At 36.0% G+C, this 14,733-nt stretch overlaps 1 long non-coding RNA gene across 1 annotated transcript; it reads right to left on the bottom strand.

The window, feature by feature from the left end:
- Positions 1-6,506: 6,506 nt before the first annotated feature.
- LOC119074276 lies at positions 6,507-10,600 on the bottom strand. Its single transcript, XR_005087169.1, has 4 exons — positions 10,260-10,600; positions 7,022-7,181; positions 6,890-6,955; positions 6,507-6,825 (listed from the first exon to the last, which is right to left on the bottom strand). It is a non-coding gene; the product is annotated as an uncharacterized LOC119074276 (long non-coding RNA).
- Positions 10,601-14,733: the final 4,133 nt, after the last annotated feature.

Genomic DNA, 14,733 nt, shown 5'->3' with positions numbered 1-14,733 from the left:
CGTGCAATTTTAATGAAAGTATTCATATTCATCTTAAAAATCGAACATAGCGCAAATACGAAAGCCCGTACGAAATACCTCTCAAATAAATCAAAAATTTACGAAGTTTTGAAACCAAATTTGAAACTTTTTCTATCACCATGTCCATATGCGTGATATATGGAATGCCTGAAACACCCCACACACATAACAAATTACTTATCTGTTAACAGAAACTCTCTAAGTACCATTTTTCCCAAGATATTCAATATGGCCGCCGGTAGCCATTTTGTTAGGAGACCGGAAGTAATTCTGACGATTCACATTTACCTTTCATTCACCTTTCAAACAAAAAAAAAATCATGAAATTCGGTCAAAATTTTCTCGAGATATTGTCAAAATAAACAGTGTACAGTGAACGTGCTGTACGGCCGAGTAGCCAGATAAGAGCTCACTCCAAGAGACCCAGCTCACGCTCCGGTCAACCAAGTTTCATAAACTTTTTTTTCCCTGATTGGTTCGTTCAAACAGAAATAGTCGAAATCCGTACAAATTTGGCCGACCTACAAGCAAAAACTGCTTCCCGCCCTGTACCTGGCTCACATCATGGGCTCTAACTCACGAGTCGGTCAGCCGATTTCTATAAACTTTTTTTTTGTCGATATTTTGACATTTTACGCATCATTAACAACTTTAGCGTTTAAATTTCCGGAGATATCTTCGAAAAACACTAAATCGCTTATGGGGCCCCAGCTCGGGAGGGGTCGACCCAAAATCGACCATCTTCGAACTTAGCCTCTATTTTGACATTACCAAACGGTTTGACCGAATTTCAAGAACTTTTTTTTTTGTTTGAATGGTATTGACGAATGCAAAGCGTTACTAATATTTCCGCTATGCGCAATTTTAAAAATGAACACTTTCAGTTTTGATCATACCCAACTTGACTAGCATTTTGGTAACAGACACATTAGAGGCTTGTAAACGTATTAGGGTTCCACCGAGTAGTGGCCTTAGTCCAAGGGACCAAATTTGAAACTTTTTTCGCCACGTTCTTTTCAGTATTCAATTACCTTCCATAAAAAGCTAAATCTAGCAAAATCGGATGAGATTCACTCGATTGATGTGCAAAAAACACTTAGGGCCGAGTAGCGGCCTTAGTCCAAGGGCCCAAATTTGAAACTTTTTTTGCCATCATTCTATTCGGCATTCAATTATCTCTCAAATGAAACAAAAACTAGCAAAATCGGATGAGATTTACTCGATTTATATGCAAAAAACACTTAGGGCCGAGTAGCGGCCTTAGGACAAAGGCCCAAATTTGAAACTTTTTTTGCCATAATTCTATTCCGCATTCAATTATCTCTCAAATGAAACAAAAACTAGCAAAATCGGATGAGATTTATTCGATTTATGTGCAAAAAATACTTAGGCTCGAGTACCGGCCTTAGTCCAAGGGCCCAAATTTGAAACTTTTTTCGACACGTTCTTTTCGGTATTCAATTACCTTCCATAAAAAACTAAATCTAGCAAAATCGGATGAGATTTACTCGATTTATGTGCAAAAAACACTTAGGGCCGAGTAACGACCGGTTTAATTTAATTTGTACACAAAATATGAAATCTGTACACAAAAAAAAAATTCTCGTACAAAAAAACCAATAATTTGTACACAAAATAATAATTAATTGTACACAAAAATGTTTATTTTGTACATAAAATGTCAATTTTGTACATAACAAATAAATATTAATACAAAAAATAAATATTTTGTACATAATAATTAATACATTGTACAAAGAAAGAGTGATACTGTACACTAATTTTTTTTTCATACACATATAAATACATATTGTACACAAAAAATAGATTTCGTACACAAGCATAAGAACAAGAAACTAGATGTACGGCACGGAAAGAATAAATATAATCCTTATACACAATGTGGCACCAAAGTTTTCGATATTATCCCTTATACACAGTGTGGCACAAAATTCTCAATCTCAATATATTCCTTTAACAGAGTAACGCACCACAGAGTGATTGTAGGGGAAAATATAATTTTACCTTTAAGTGAATAGCATTCGAAAGTTGATATACGACACGGAGAGAATCAATATTTTCCTTTTACACAATGTGGCACCAAAGTCTCAATATTTTCCTTTTACACAGTGTGGCACCAAAGTCTCAATATTTTCCTTTAACAGAGTAACGCATCACAGAGTGAATGTAGGGGAAAATATAATTTTACCTTTAAGTGAATAGCATTCGAAAGTTGATATACGACACGGAGAGAATCAATATTTTCCTTTTACACAATGTGGCACCAAAGTCTCAATATTTTCCTTTTACACAATGTGGCACCAAAGTCTCAATATTTTCCTTTTACACAGTGTGGCACCAAAGTCTCAATATTTTCCTTTAACAGAGTAACGCATCACAGAGTGAATGTAGGGGAAAATATAATTTTACCTTTAAGTGAATAGCATTCGAAAGTTGATATACGACACGGAGAGAATCAATATTTTCCTTTTACACAATGTGGCACCAAAGTCTCAATATTTTCCTTTTACACAATGTGGCACCAAAGTCTCAATATTTTCCTTTTACACAGTGTGGCAGAAAAAGTCTCAATATTTTCCTTTAACAGAGTAACGCATCACAGAGTGAATGTAGGGGAAAATATAATTTTACCTTTAAGTGAATAGCATTCGAAAGTTGATATACGACACGGAGAGAATCAATATTTTCCTTTTACACAATGTGGCACCAAAGTCTCAATATTTTCCTTTTACACAATGTGGCATCAAAGTCTCAATATTTCCCTTTAACCCAGTGTGGCACCAAAGTCTCAATATATTTCTTTAATAGAGTAACGCACCACAGAGTGAATGTAGGGGAAAATTGGATTTTACCTTTAAGTGAATAGCATTCGAAAGTTGATATACGACACGGAGAGAGTCAATATTTTCCTTTTACACAATGTGGCATCAAAGTCTCAATACTTTCCTTTTACACAGTGTGGCACCAAAGTCTCAATATATTCCTTTAACAGAGTAACGCACCACAGAGTGAATGTAGGGGAAAATTGGATTTTACCTTTAAGTGAATAGCATTCGAAAGTTGATATACGACACGGAGAGAATCAATATTTTCCTTTTACACAATGTGGCACCAAAGTCTCAATATTTTCCTTTTACACAATGTGGCACCAAAGTCTCAATATTTTCCTTTTACACAGTGTGGCACCAAAGTCTCAATATTTTCCTTTAACAAAGTAACGCATCACAGAGTGAATGTAGGGGAAAATTGAATTTTACCTTTAAGTAAATAGCATTCGAAAGTTGATATACGACACAGAGAGAATCAATATTTTCCTTTTACACAATGTGGCACCAAAGTCTCAATATTTTCCTTTTACACAATAAATCATAAACTTCCTATTCTTTCACCGGCGTTCGGTCGAAATAACTATTTTTTTATAACTAACTACAAAAATAACTATAGGGCCATATCAACTAATGTATCAAAACAACTAATGACAAAAATAACTATATTCGAATATATCGACTATATTCGAGAGAATATCGACTATTTCGAGTATATCAAAAGTTTTCGAGAATATATCGACTATATTCGATAGTATATCGACTATATTCGAAAAAAGGTGGACCATATTCGATGGAATAGAGTAACCAGAATTCACTTGATACTAATAAGTGCAGCATCAACAATTTAAATACTATTATTATTTTTAGGGAATAGTGAGCGCCGCAGGCCGTGAAGAAAATGGAAAAATAAAAAAGCGGGGTCGAGGGGCGGCAGCCCCCGCAAAGGGGGGTCAAGGGGGGAGTATCCCCCCTTGAATGTTCAGGAGATTGTCTACGTGTTTTATCCGAAAATTAATATTATTTTTGTACGGGAGTAATTTGTGTATTTAGTAATTTTTGACTCCAATTGTTTGTGCTTAAGTCAGAAAGGTGTTAGTTATTTTTGTCGTTAGTTATAAAAAATTAGTTTTTTCCATTCACTACTTTGTTGCGGAAAAGAAACCACGCGAACACCTAATACAATATAAATAATACTAGAGTACAAAGTGTTTTTCTTATGTGTACGAAAAATACTTTTTCTGTACAATATAACTGTCTCTGGGTACAAAATAAACAAGGCATCAGAACAGTCGGAGCGTTTGCTGCGACTTAGCCCCGTACGACCCGTAATCCTATTTCGTCCGTAACCATAATACGTCCGTAGCCCCTAATAAGCCCGTAACCCATATTCGTCCGTTACCAAAATGCTTCTGTAACCTTATTGCGTACTTGACATTATTGCCCATTTTTGAAAGTGTTCATCTTTAAAATTGCGCATAGCGCAATTACAAAAGCCCGTACGAAGTACTTCTCAAGTAAAACAAAAGTTTACGATGTAATTTTAGGAACCCGTATTTGCAACTTTTTTTATCAACTTTCTTTCGGTATTGAATAATCTGACAAACGAAACAAAAAGTAGCAATATAACTCCTGTAGGTTCAGAGATAACCCCAAAAACATAATTGAAACAGCCAATTCCAAATTCCCGACTTTTTCATGAATGCAGCCGTCTTCTACTCTCAAAACTCTAAGACTTTGCCGAAGAAACCAATATTCCATCTGTCATATGTCATGAGATAACTCTAAAAACCTGATTGAAACACCAATGTCCAACTTTTCGACATTTTCATGAATACAGCCGTCTTCTACTCTCAAAACTCTAAGACTTTGCCGAAGAAACCAATATTCCATCTGTCATATGTCATGAGATAATTCTAAAAACCTGATTGAAACACCAATGTCCAACTTTTCGACATTTTCATCAATACAGCCGTCTTCTACTCTCAAAACTCTAAGACTTTGCCGAAGAAACCAATATTCCATCTGTCATATGTCATGAGATAATTCTAAAAACCTGATTGAAACACCAAGGTCCAACTTTTCGACATTTTCATGAATACAGCCGTCTTCTACTCTCAAAACTCTAAGACTTTGCCGAAGAAACCAATATTCCATCTGTCATATGTCATGAGATAATTTATAGTGAATCACTTAGGGCCGAGTAACGCCCTTTGAGCCCTCCCAGCAAGCCCACGTTGCATCCTACCCAAAAACAATGTTCAGCAACTTTGTTCTACTCGTCAATACCTTTCATTTGATATATCACAAGCAGCTACTGCGTGCGTATTTCTGTAGATATCGTCAAAAGACTGAAAAACACCTATAAGGCCCTAGCCCTGGAAGGGCCGGCCCTACCATGCCCATTTTCGAACTTGACCTTACTTTTGTCCATACCAATCAGGGAAAAAAAAATTTTTTAAGATCGGACACTTTTTACTCAAGTTATAGGGGTCACGGACGGACGGACGGACGGACGGACGGACGGACGGACGGACGGACGGACGGACGGACGGACATTTTTTTTATTGCGGATTCGTCATCTATGAACATAACCAAATGCTTTGCCCTTACTGTCTGCTTCCAATTCGACGTGTTACAAACGGCATATTAATCTTATAAGCCCCCAGTACTTCGTACGGGGCTAAAAATGAAAATGTACAAAATATTCAATTTTATGTACAGAATACATTTATTGTGTACAATGTAAACAATCTTGTGTACAAAATGAACATTTTTGTGTACAAAATATTTTTTTTTGTTTATAAAAATCATTTTTTGTGTACAGAACTCATTTTTTGTGTACAAAATGAAATGAACCGTAACGACCTTTGAGCCCTCCCAACAAGCCCGCGTTGCATCTTACCCAAAAACAATGTTCAGCAACGGCGGACGGACGGACATTTTTTTTACTGTGGATTCGTTTTCTATGAACATAACCAAATGCTTTGCCCTTACTGTCTGCTTCCAATTCGACGTGTTACAAACGGCATATTAATCTTATAAGCCCCCAGTACTTCGTACGGGGCTAAAAATGTCCGTCTGTCCGTGACCCCTCTAGCTTGAGTAAATCACAACCTTTTTTCAAAATTCTTTTTTTCCCCGATTGGTATCGACAAAAGTAAGGTCAAGTTCGAAAATGGGCACGGTAGGGTCGGCCCTTCCAGAGCTAGGGCCCTATAGGTGTTTTTCAGTCTTTCGACGACATCTACCGAAATACGCACGCAATAGCTGCTTGTGATATATCAAATGTAAGGTATTGACGAGTAGAACAAAGTTGCTGAACATTGGTTTTGGGTAAGATGCAACGTGGGCTTGTTGGGAGGGCTCACAGGTCGTTCCTCGGCCCTAAGTGTTTTCTGCACATAAATCGAGTAAATCTCATCCGATTTTGCTAGTTTTTGTTTCATTTGAGAGATAATTGAATGCCGAATAGAATGGTGGCAAAAAATGTCGCTGAATTTCGTCCAATGTCCAAAGTTTGTACACAAGCCAACTGTGGTGGATTTCTCTTTAAACCTCATGCACAAATAAGGTGAAATAATAAAGAGGTGAATTTATGATTTTCTGTTATAATTTAATATATTTCAGAAAAAGTCGTCCAAAGTTACGGTCAGCTTCTTCTTATGAAAATAAATTAAAAACTTTGGACAAAGTCGTCCAAAGTTAGGGTCAGCTACTTCTCATGAAAACAAGTTGAAAACTTTGGACAAAGTCGTCCAAAGTTACGGTCAGCTTCTTTGTATGAAAATTAAAATCTTAGAAGTTCTCCAAGGCTTCGAATGATCTTATATTTGCATCCCATCCAATGGGATTATTTCTTAAATTAAAAACAAAAAATAAACTTCAAAAGGACATGTTCATAGAGCGTCACGACACGGTGTATATGGCACCCGATTGGCGTCGACTGCAGTGCGATCTGGGGAGGGAGCTTCGATTCGTGAAAATTCGTATTTTTGCAATAAAAAATGAAAATGAATTACCAAGTTCGGCGTCACGACCACACGGTGCGTACAGAACGTCACGGTTAGAGTCGACAGCAGTTCGATCTGGGGTGAGAATTGCTGTTTGTGAGAATTCGTATTTTTTACACTAAAAAAAAGAAAATGAATTACCAAGTTCAGCTGCAGCGTCAATGACATCAAAATCACGCACAGAGTGTATCTCGCCATTTGTGAGTTGGATGAACGTTTTCTCATTTTTTTTTCAACTTCATCACATTTTGTCCACTTGTCATATGAAGCACATTACCAGAAGCTGTCACTACCGTGCGATCTTAGATTAAAATTCAAAAATGGCCTTAACGACGAAATTGCGTAACAAAAATTACAATAGACCGAGTGCTATCTTGACAAAAAAGTTTCGAACGTCAATAAAAATCAGATTGAGCATGATTACCACAAGAACAAATGTTTATATTTATTTTTATTAAATTATTTAAGAAATACATTGCCATCCCGGTGCCATCCTGATGGTCAATTTGTTTCATAGCAGAAACTCTAAAAAATGTAAAATGGGATATTATTCCTCAGCTGATAGGGATATTTTGTTTGTTATTATTTTTATGTCAAATGATTTGATGAACGGCTGTCTGATTATTTTGGTTCTTTCTTTTAAATTAATATTAAGCGCTGAGTACGAGTAAGTGATTAAACGTTTGATAATTGTGAATTTGTCGTTTGCGTGGACTATGTTAATTTGCAATTTTCGATTGCAATCCAGGCAATTAGTGGTGGCGTAGGCTGAAAAATTTCTACCAGATCATCTGTCAGTTTGCAAAATTCAAAATTTTATATGAAAATGCATATAAAATGTGTAATATTTTTGTTAATAATACTTCTTATTCATAAGAAAGTGGTCAGAAATGAGGATCAAAGCTATTACTACCGAGTGATATACAAAAATGTCTAAATCTGTCCGGAGAAATTATAAAAAACCTTAAAATTGTGTGGCTGTGTAGTGTTGCAATTTTTGGGTAATATTTATAAAAATAGTGAGTGTCTAGCTTAACTGTAACAACAAAAGTGACGGTGATAATCCAATAAACATATATGACATCTTGAACGACTAAAATGTTGCAAGGAAAGAACAAAAAAATGTCAAAAATATTCACTAAGTAAAAATTTCATTGAAAATGTATGGCAGCCATGTTCGTTTTGAAGCAAATTTTGGAGACTCACTTTGACGTCAATTTTCTATTATTTCGCAACATTTTAATCGGTGTAGATGTATATTAAATGATTAATTGAACTGTTGTGGTCACTTTAGACGCAAAATATAAACATATCACTCAATAATTAATTATAGAAACAAACATCAACTACACACACTACACCGGCACAAATTTCGTTTTGAGTTTTTAGAATTTCACCGAATTCGGTTCCCCTCAACCGAAATAAAGTTTTATTTTTGGGTACCCAAAAAATGAGTGTTGATATGGATGAAGGGACCCCTAAGGACTATAAAACAGGTTTCCTTCACTCCAGGTCTGCTGATCTCCCCATAGTAAAATTTTCAAAATTCGTTTTTTTGAGGCATCTGTGGTAGGTTTTCAATCTTTTTTAGCTTATATTAAGATCCCTGACCTCAGAAACAGCTCAGTGAGTCCGTCAATGAATTTTATGGAAGAGACTTTTTTTTTAAATAATTTATTCGAAGCCGCAACACTATTTTTTTTTTAAATTTCGTCGATTCCGTTCTGCGACTCATAAATCGACTGCAAACCATTGACTAACATCTACAAACAAGTTCGGAATGTGGCTTAAACTAATCTACAGATGTCTAAACTTAAATACAAAGAAAGAAAATTTGCCAAAAAAATGTTTTGTGGTCGTTGCAGTATGTCAAACTTCGCCAATGCTGATTTTCTTACTTTTTTCTCAACAAAAGAACCTTCGAAAGTAAATAAAATGTTATCGGAGTGTTTTAAAAGTCGCAATTTGACGTTTGAAGTAAATACAAACGAACACAAACGCTCACACAATTAAATAAATTATATTAAACTTTCCTAAATTGTATTTACTCTTTAGTATGCCGAACTTCGAAACTTAAAATGGAAGGAAATTCGGTAACTTTTATTAAAATTCAAATTAAATATGTTGCTTCGAACCAATAAAACTGAAAAAACCTTGTAAACCTTTGACAAATTTACTTAATTACCTCTAGAGTGTAATATTAGTATACCGGGAAGTACTCTCACTCCATCTTTTTGATTTTTATGTTAAGCCAAATTCAAATGAGTCCCTTTAATATGTGGTAACTCCAGGAATATTTTACTAACCGTTTTTTGAATAATCCGAGATAATTTCACTCTTTGCTGGATGATTTGAAATTTACATGAAAATGTAATTTCTTTGTTTAATTGATTAAACTTAGAAATGTGATCTTTAGACTCGTATTCTGTTTCTTGTTTTAGTGTCCATGATCCATTCAGCTTATTTAAACACTCCCATAACATTTTATTTACTTTCGAAGGTTCTTTTCTTGGGAAAAAAGTAAGAAAAATCAGCATCGGCGAAGTTTTACATACTGCAACGACCACAAAACATTTTTTTGGCAAATTTTCTTTCTTTGTATTTAAGTTTAGACATCTGTAGATTAGTTTAAGCCACATTCCGAACTTGTTTGTAGATGTTAGTCAATGGTTTGCAGTCGATTTATGAGTCGCAGAACGGAATCGACGAAATTTTAAAAATTAGTGTTGCGGCTATGAATGCATTATTTTTCTCTTCCATAAAACTCATTGACGGACTCACTGAGCTGTTTCTGAGCTCAGGGATCTTAATATAAGCTAAAAAAGATTGAAAACCTACCATAGATGCCTCAAAAAAACGAATATTGAAAATTTTACTATGGGGAGATCAGCAGACCTGGAGTGAAGGAAACCTGTTTTATAGTCCTTAGGGGTCCCTTCATCCATATCAAGACTCATTTTTTGGGTACCCAAAAATAAAACTTTATTTCGGTTGAGGGGAACCGTGCGAACAAGTGTTATACATATTTATATGTCGTTCCGTCGTTCGTTAATAAACATTTCGAATTTCATTTTTGACCACTTTCTTCTGGATAAAAAGTTTTATCGTTTACATCCGCTATAGCTCATATTAAACTGTTTTTTTCCGAAAATTTTCATGTGTTCACCATTTTAAACTATCACCAATAGTTTTAACTCTGGTAATTCAGAATGTGGTCTTTCTTTTTAAGCGCTTAAATTTTCAAAATTTTTCTGAATCTTTCATACTCAAATTAAATACTAACTAATACTTTTTCAACTATTTACACACGTTCCGAGCGTTTTTTCTATGTGATCATTTGGTAAAAAATAAATTACGTCATATGAACACGGTCTATTACCATTTTTCAAACGAACAACTTCAGTCCATTTGCCCGTTTTCTCTATTTTTCCTCGGCGATCCAATTGACTCTGAGTGCTGCATCGTATTCAGCCATCGCAGATTCTTTTTCGCTGAATGTTAAAGCATTCTGATCGTTGTCTAGCAAATTTTCGCTGTGTTCAAAAGGTGCGCTCGTAATCTGCATAGACAATTTTTTAACCGTTTTTTCGATTACTCCATCTTCATATTGGCGATTATTTTCGAATAAATCTTCAACTTCTGTTTGATGTGAGTAATAACGAGAAGTGCTCAGCTCTCTTGAAGATGAAACAAGGTCTGGGTTACGATGATCGACAACTCTGACTGTCACTTCCTCGATAGAAGAATGTATGCCCTGATTGTAATTTCAGGCATTCCTCTCCAGGTTTTCTCACTTCGCTCGCTCCCACAACATCCCATTTTATCTTTTCTAGCTCTTCTTCCATTTCTTGCATTTTTTGTCTTGACGACAATGTTCTGGCATTATATGTGGCTTCGTTTGAAGGTTTTTAGCATTAAAACACCACGCTTGCTACTGCGGGTGAGTATGAAAGCTTTACTTTGCTCGCCCCCGGCAATCCCCGAGCTCTGACCCGCACATTTCTGCACGTTCCGGGACCACAGTGCCTATCAAAGTGCACAGTGCCCGACGGGGTAGTGTTGGATATAATTTTAGCATTATATTTACAGTGTATATGGGCGACCTAGTTAGTGCCATTATTGTAATTGCATAAGAAATAAAGAAGATCAAATAAATTCTTCTTGTCATAGCATTCAATTTTGTCTGACGCATTTTTATTTCGCTGCTCTTATAAAACTAAAATCGACACGTTATCAGCACGAAATCGACGAAATAAAGTATTGTTAGTGAAGATAAGAAGCAGTAGAACACTCTCAAAGTTGTTTTCCGGTCGGATTATTTAAATTTATTACGAAAATATCCGGATAAAGTTTTGAGGTTAGTGTTCGAGTATTTGGTTAACATGTCGAGTGAAGACACGAATCGGTCCGTAAAGAAGTTGCTGGGTCGACAGAATTACGACACTTGGAAGGTGTACGCGAAATCGTATCTCGTCATCAAAGGATTGTGGAAACACACACAGAAATTGCCTGAAGAAAAAGACAAAGAGAATGATCTTAAGGCATGGTCCGAATTGAATTTGTTGGTTGATGAGACGGTGCTGTCATACATAATCGATACAGAATCAGCCAAAGCTGCTTGGGATAATCTTCAGAGTGCTTTCAAAGATAGTGGACTTTGTCGGAAAGTAGAGCTGATGAAGCAGCTGGTGCAATTGACGTTGGAAAATTGTGCTTCGGTGGAAGATTACATCAACCGAATCATGATGACGTCATCGAAAGTGAAACGGACGGGGCTTAAGTTGGACGATGAACTAGTTGCGTCGCTTATGTTGGCTGGTCTACCTGAAGAGTGCAAGCCATTGGTAATGGCAATCGAGAACTCGTCAACGAAATTAACAATTGATGGCGTGAAGACCTTATTGCTCCAAGATCCGCGATTAAACCCAGACAGCAATGATGGTGGTGATGCGTTGTTCACCAAATCGAAACGTCCCAAAATGCATGGCGTAACCAAATTCCGTTGTCAAAGATTGCCAAAGATTGCAGAGTGAAGACAAATGGAGATCAAGCAGTTGATCGGGCAGAAAAGTTAAGTGATTGTTTTGTAGCACAAAATACACGGAGAGGTAGCCCGTTTTAGTTGGAAGTACATGCTTGCCTTGTTGTTATCACCGAACAGTGAATGAGTTGTTCGTATGATGAACAGTGAATAGGTTGATTATTGTAATTTTCTTGAATTTTTTTTGTAGCAGTGAATAGGTTGCTCCATTTTTTTTGAATTTATTTTGTTTGAAAGTTTTTTTTAATGCAAAAATTCAGAGAGTGTGTTGGATATAATTTTAGCATTATATTCACAGTGTATATGGGCGACCTAGTTAGTGCCATTATTGTAATTGCATAAGAAATAAAGAAGATCAAATAAATTCTTCTTGTCATAGCATTCAATTGTGTCTGACGCATTTTTATTTCGCTGCTCTTATAAAACTAAAATCAACAGGTAGTGTTACTCTTTTTGAACATTCTTTTCCATAAAGTTTTGCCCATTCTTTTGAACCTATCTGAGCAAAAGGTTTTTGGCGTATTTAAAAAGACGTCCTTCAAAAGCTTAACCTAGTAGCTAATAAGAATTCTATGATCGTTCTGTCCTTGGGCTTCCTGATCGTGTTGTTTCGCCTCAACGTTGGTCCCTTAACCCCAATTCTTTCGGCTTCCAGCTCACGATTCATTCAGCCTTAAGATTGATCTATCTAATCCTATCTATAATATAGCGGTATATAGCTGTTTAAATAGGAATTTATGAAAGTTGACTTGGTACGGGGCTGTCGATATTGCCCTCGGCAATTTATTTGTATATGATAACAAGGCAAAGAGTGGATAATGTAAGTGATTTTAAAGTGCGAATAGCTTTTCAGTAGAGAAGAGTATGAAGTAAGAGAAATAAAGAGTTTCACATAAAAGGCTTTTGATACGAATAGGTGTTTCGTACGGGTCGGCATTAGCTATGTTTTTGTTATTTTTAGACCCGTACGAAGTACTGGGGTCTTATAGGTTTACGCATACGTTTGTAACACGTCGAATTGGACTCCCTGAGTAAGGGGAAACCTATTGTGGTTGTCTAGAGATGCCAAATCCGCGAAAAAAAATGTCCGTCTGTCTGTCCGTCTGTCTGTCCGTCTGTCTGTCTGCACGATAACTTGAGTAAAACGCATCCGATTTTGAAAATTCTTTTTTTTCCCGTTTGGTAATGTCAAAAGACAGGCTAAGTTCTAAGATGAGTGATTTTGGATCGACCCCTCCCGAGCTGTGGCCCAATAAGTGCTTTACGGTTTTTCGAAGATATCTCCGGACATTTAAACGTTAAACTTGTAAGTGATACGTCAAATAAAAGGTATTTACAATACCGATCGACAAAAAAAAAGGTTTATGGAAATCGGATGACCGACTCGTGAGTTAGACCCCTTGGTGTGGAACAGGCACAGGGCGGCAAGCAGTTTTTGCTTGTAGGTCGGCCACATTTGAACATATTTCGTCTGTTTTAGCTTTATTAGATAGGTATTGACCGTACCAATCAGGGAAAAAAAGGTTTATGAAATTATGTTCTCCGGAGCGTGAGCTAGGTCTCTTGGAGTGAGCTCTTATCTGGCTACTCGGCCGTACAGTGAACGTGGAGTATTTTGTCAATATCTCGAGTAAATTTTGACCGAATTTCATGAATTTTTTTTTGTTTGAAAGGTATTAACGAATGTAAAGCGTCAGTACTATTTTCGGTTTCCTAACAAAATGGCTGCCGGCGGCCATATTGGATTTTATTAAAAGTGATATAAAGTGGGAAAAATGATGCTTAGAGAGTTTCTGTTAACATGGAAATAATGTGTTAAGTGTGAGGGGTTTCAGGGATTCCATATATGGACATCTATATATACCTATATACAGCTATATTGAGCTATATACAGGCATATAGAGCTATATAATAGCATATTCCTCTGTGAAATGTTTATTTACAGTGAAATATAGGTAAATATAGCGGTATACAGCTGTTTAAATAGGAATTTATGAAAGTTGACTACGTACGGGGCTGTCTATTGCCGGAGGCTATGATAGATAACAAGGCAAAGAGTGGATAATGTAAGTGATTTTAAAGTGCGAATAGCTTTTCAGTAGAGAAGAGTATGAAGTAAGAGAAATAAAGAGTTTCACATTAAAGGCTTTTGATACGAATTAGGTGTTTCGTACGGGTCGGCATTAGCTATGTTTTTGTTATTTTTTTTCTAGAATTTTTTGCGAGTCGAAGCTGTAAGCGTCACCTGCACCGATACCAGTTCTTTTGTAAGTGGATAACAGGACTTGCGTCACACCTCCACTATAAGTGGTTTTGGGCGATAGAAGAAACCACAAATGCCATCGACCAATAAAGAACCAGTCAAATTGAAAGTATAACAGAAAAAATGGTCATCAGAACGTTTGTCATAGTGTTCAACTGGTGTTAACAGACACTTTTCGACATTTTCTGGTGTCAAGGGAATTGTTACACAATTTTGTATGCATTAAACACCTTTGCTACAATTAAATTACGTCAAATTGGTGACGTTGCCACTCTAAGAGAGTAAGAAAAAAGTCAATTTTCTTCAGTTTTGTTTTGTTTATTGAATCTTAATTTTACAATTACAATTCCTAAATCCTAATTCTTACAAACTAGACCATAATTCTTAAGAATTTCTTTTTTCTTTGCTAAAAACAATTTTTGCTTGAGATTTTAAACATTTCTTTAAAATAAAATTTCTTCTTAATTTGAGTGCTTCATTACACTTTGGCCTTTTAAAGGGTACATTGAATTGAGCCAATCCAACCGAATAAAATGGTAAATTGTAGAT

The sequence above is a fragment of the Bradysia coprophila genome, unplaced genomic scaffold (genome assembly GCF_014529535.1).
Source record: "Bradysia coprophila strain Holo2 unplaced genomic scaffold, BU_Bcop_v1 contig_150, whole genome shotgun sequence".
NCBI lineage: Eukaryota > Metazoa > Arthropoda > Insecta > Diptera > Sciaridae > Bradysia > Bradysia coprophila.
Note: the sequence above shows the minus strand (reverse complement) of the source record. Positions and strands in the feature narration are given on the sequence as shown.